The sequence below is a fragment of the Alosa alosa genome, chromosome 12, assembly GCF_017589495.1.
Source record: "Alosa alosa isolate M-15738 ecotype Scorff River chromosome 12, AALO_Geno_1.1, whole genome shotgun sequence".
In the NCBI taxonomy this organism is placed as follows: domain Eukaryota; kingdom Metazoa; phylum Chordata; class Actinopteri; order Clupeiformes; family Clupeidae; genus Alosa; species Alosa alosa.
In genome coordinates this window covers 27,492,476-27,497,475 of record NC_063200.1, presented here as the reverse complement: position 1 = coordinate 27,497,475, position 5,000 = coordinate 27,492,476, and the positions used below count along the sequence as shown (strand labels likewise).

The window sequence follows — 5,000 nt, the reverse complement described above, 5'->3', positions numbered from 1 at the left end:
ACAGTCACACGGATATATACACCCGTGTAAACAAATGAACCCAAACACATATGATTATCTTAAACCACTGTACAACCATAAACACACAGCACACAAACACAAAACACACAAACAAACACACACACACACACACACACACACACACACACACACACACACACACACACACACACACACACACACGTGTTTCAGCTCCCTTTTACTCTTTCTCACTTCTAACAAGTCTCACTTTGAGAAGCTATAAAAAAAGATGTGTGCCTTGAGAACAGAGAGCTGAGTGGTGAATAAAACATGTAGGCTTTTCTAATCCCAGCGACATAAAGCCAGCTTTCCAAGCCCCATTACACACACACACACACACACACACACACACACACACACACACACAGGCATCACAAAAAATACAAAGACAAAGACAGAGAGACACAGAGAGAGAGAGAGAGACAGAGACACACACACACACACACACACACACACACACACACACACACACACACACACACACACACACACACACACACACACACCTCCTGAGAGCAGGGAACAGGAACAGCACAGTAAAGTGAACAACAAAATCTTTTAGAGCCATACATGACCTAATGCAGTGCCGGGAACAGAGCTGGCCTGCTTACTGCCTTTCAGAAAGGTGCAAGTGACTTTTTAAGAAATGACGCAAATCACTATTAAACAAATAAATAAATATGACGGCAAACAGACATACAAACACACACACACAAACACACACAGACCACTGTGACAAATATATAAACCATATCACTCCCCAAAAGGGAGAAAGAAAATCTCCCCTTCATCTTCTAAATGAACAAGTTAAAGACAAAATCCAAGTGCTCATTCAATCAGAGATCAGTCATACATACTAATCTCTCTCTCTCTCTCTCTCTCTCTCTATTTCTGTGGGTGTTTTCTTCATTAAACAGATGAGAGATTCCCACACCTCTGACCTTCAATTAGCTGAAAGTGTGTAATCCTTTCACGTTCCCAGTGTGTGCGAGTCTGTGTCAGTGTGTGTGTATTTGCATGTGTGTGTGGACAAACGTGTGTGGAAGTGTGTGTGTGTCACATACAATCACAACACTCAAAACGTTGACAGCCCACAGTCAAGACTTTCCATTTTCACACCCCAAAACACACACACACACACTCAGACCACACAGAAAATGTTCTGCATTTTCTACATGAAGGCTTATGAAAGTCAAACACACCCTCAGATTTATGACTGAGTATTAAAAGCGACAGAGAGAACACTAAAAACACTCCATGTATGCTGTTCACTATGAAGTAGAGTGATATAGAGGATGAATCAGTGTGGCCATTCTCCTCAAGCATCACACTGTCCTTGCTAAAATACTGATATCCCCCCTGTAAGTGTATATCAGTACATTACACATTTAAATGATCTTTTTCATCACTCTCTTTTTCCCTTCTTCCCTCTCTCTCTCCCTCTCTTCTACTCTCGTCTGAGTGACCTGGTCCTCACTCATTTACTATAAAATAGCCCTAAATTGGATTCCGTGTGCGGCGATGTTAGACTACCTGTCCCATTCAGATAAACAGCTGGATGACAGATGCCGAGGACAGCACACAGTGTACTGGCAAGATGAATATCCACACACACAAACACACCCACACACACTCACACACACACACACACTGGTGGGGCCTGGTTGCGTTTCTCTTGCTCTCGCTTTTCTTTTTTTCCTTCAGTGTCTGTTTCTCTTTCTCCATCTATCTCTCCGTCTCTATCTCTCTCCCTCCTTCTCGTCTCAGATGCTTCTCTGCACATCAAATGAGATTTTCAACCAGAGCGACCTTCAAGGCAACCAGATGGATGTATATCCAGAGATTTGTGTGTGTTCGCATGTGTGTGTGTGTGTGTGTGTGTGTGTGTGTGTGTGTGTGTGTGTGTGTGTGTGTGTGTGCAACATAGCTCAGGCTGCTGAAGTTTCAGCTACAGTGACTGATCACTATGCATGGCCTTCTGGGTAACAAAACCCAAACAGGGGTCGACATCGATCCTGCTGAGGGGTGTGCTGGTGGTCCAGACTTTGACTTACAGTGTTTGTGCATGTGTGTGTGTGTGTGTGTGTCTGTGTGTGTGTGTGTGTGTGTGTGTGTGTGTGTGTGTGTGTGTGTGTGTGTGTGTGTGTGTGTGTGTGTGTGTGTGTGTGTGTTTTGTGTGTGTGTGTGTGTGTGTGTGTGTGTGTGTGTGTGTGTGTGTCTGTGTTAGATGAGCGCTCAGGCTGCCATTTGAATTATTGAGCTGCAAGTGTGACAGTAGTCGCCATGGTGTTGGGTGAGGCGGACGTCACTTTCCGGCCAGACTGTTGCGTAATTGCACATCTCTCCAGACACACACATACACACACACACACACACACACACACACACACACACACACACACACACACACACACACACACACACGAGCACCCAGACACACTCTCATGAAGCCTATGTCTGCGGTGTCATAATACACAGGGCCAGATGGCTCAAAGGTGTTAAATAAACAAAAATCATTCTCGTGATGGACCTGTCTTAATATTGCAGCTGCTTTAGTCACACACACACACACCCCACACACACGGATACACATCAACAAACACAATGACATTCACATATGGACAAAAAGACACACATCCACACACATATTGGCACAAAACACACACACACACACACACACACACACACACACACACACACACACACACACATAGGCATGCACATTTGTTCTATTTTTGACTTCCTTCCCCAAAGACAACACTCCTCACAACCAAAGGACTCGATGTTCTACTGTGTGTTCGTGTGTGTGTGTGTGTGTGTGTGTGTGTGTGTGTGTGTGTGTGTGTGTGTGTGTGTGTGTGTGCTTGTCTTGTTTGTGTGTGGAAGGGGCAGAGGGATGTGAGGGTACTAGATGCAGTGATTCAGTAGAACAGAGGATAGCATCCCGCTGTGGCATTTGAATACTGAGGACACATGCAAACACACACACACACACACACACACACACACACACAGTATTTAGCCCCTTCAATAAAGAGGAAGGATGAAGGTTGACAGAACACAGAGTTGATACGCATTAAAGTGTAAGTGTGTAATCACCACATGTGTTCGTGGGGAGGGGGGCTATTCATGGTTGTGTTTGTCTGTGAGTGTGTGTGTGTCTGTGAGTGTGTGTGTGTGTACCAGCTCAAACCCACTATGCACTATCCGGCTGCAACAGCTGGACTGACAGTTGTCCTCTCTTGGGTATATATTCAAAAAAGTGACACACTCACACACACACACACACACACACACACACACACACACACACACACACACACACACACACATAATGCACGGCCGGCATGGCAGCAGGACAGCAGAGGGAGAGTAGGCATTATGCGGTGCTATTCTTCCCCGACTAAGCTGCTGCCCAAAATCCCTTTGTGAGGGTAGCAGTCGGACATCTTCACTCAGACTATGTTACAGGGACAGCCTGTTCTCACACAGCCCAGTGCTTTCATAATAATGCAACATAGTGTGTATCACGATAACACACACACACACACACACACACACACACACACACACACACACACACACACACACACACACACACACACACACACACACACACACATGTATGTCTGCACACACATATACAGTAGTGTAGACACATACATACAAGGCATTGTTAGCAACCACATATGCAGTATGTACTGTATATACATGCTTGCATGCACATTTTTAGCCCAGATAGATGTACACCCAGATACATGATGCAAAACACCACACACACACACACACACACACATACACACACACACACACACACACACAGAAACACACACACCCACACAGAAACACACACACACACACACACACACACACACACACACACACACACACACACACAAAGAAACACACACACAGAAACACACATTTACCACTAGCAGGCAGCAACACTTTGCACAAACAAATGCAAACAATAATGTTCATCCTCTAGATACAGTTAGCCCTTCACAGAGACTATGGTTATCTACAAATAAACACACAGACGCACACAGACACACACATACACACACATGTGCACACACACACACACACACACACACACACACACACACACACACACACACACACACACACACACACACACACACACACACATGAACACACGTGCACACTCATCATCACTGCAGGGAGAGCCTTTGCTCCTGAAACATGTGCACACAAAAGAGCACAGATTCTTCGACAGTTCAAAGCGTGGTCAGAGCAACTGGAGCATACAGGGGAGCAGCTGCACACATCACCAAACTCACACACACACACACACACACACACACACACACACACACACACACACACACACAGCAAACAACAACAACACACACTGCACCTCACCACTCAGCACTCACAGTGTTTGGGCAATGTCTCTTGTATTTACGAAACAGGCTGAGGCTGGCTGAAATTGTTTGTTGAAGTGTAGTCAATGAGGACAAAAAAGGCAAGGTTTCAGTTTGCCTGACTTTTTGCAGTGTTTCTCTCCCTGTGTGTCATGATCGTGTGTGTGTGTGTGTGTGTGTGTGTGTGTGTGTGTGTGTGTGTGTGGAGAGACCTTATTAGGGGAGGAGTAGGCACACGAGCATGAGCGCGTGCGCTAGCAGGCAGGCAGTCATTAGCTCAATGTCAGAGCAACGGGCACATGGGCATCAGGCCCCTATGGCATTAGTCTGGCTCCGCCACACACTGCTCTCTCTCTCTCTATCTCTCTCTTTCATCCACCCTCCCTCCATCTCTCTCTCTCTCTCTCTGTGTGTCTGTCTATTTCACTATCTCTGTCCTGCTCCCTCTCTCACTATTTGTCCTTCTATTTTGTCCCCTGTGTTTCTCTGCCTCTGTCTGTCTCAGTCAGTCCCGCTCTAAATGGCTAATCTCTTTTTCCCTGTCTGTCTGACTGATCCCTGTCACTCTATCTTTCTCCCTCCATCCAGAAT

At 45.7% G+C, this 5,000-nt stretch overlaps 1 protein-coding gene across 2 annotated transcripts in view; it reads right to left on the bottom strand.

Annotated features, from left to right (window-relative positions):
* rxraa (retinoid X receptor, alpha a) overlaps positions 1-5,000 on the bottom strand; it is a 114,191-nt gene that overhangs the window by 62,240 nt on the left and 46,951 nt on the right. The gene's annotated exons all lie outside the window — the stretch shown is intronic.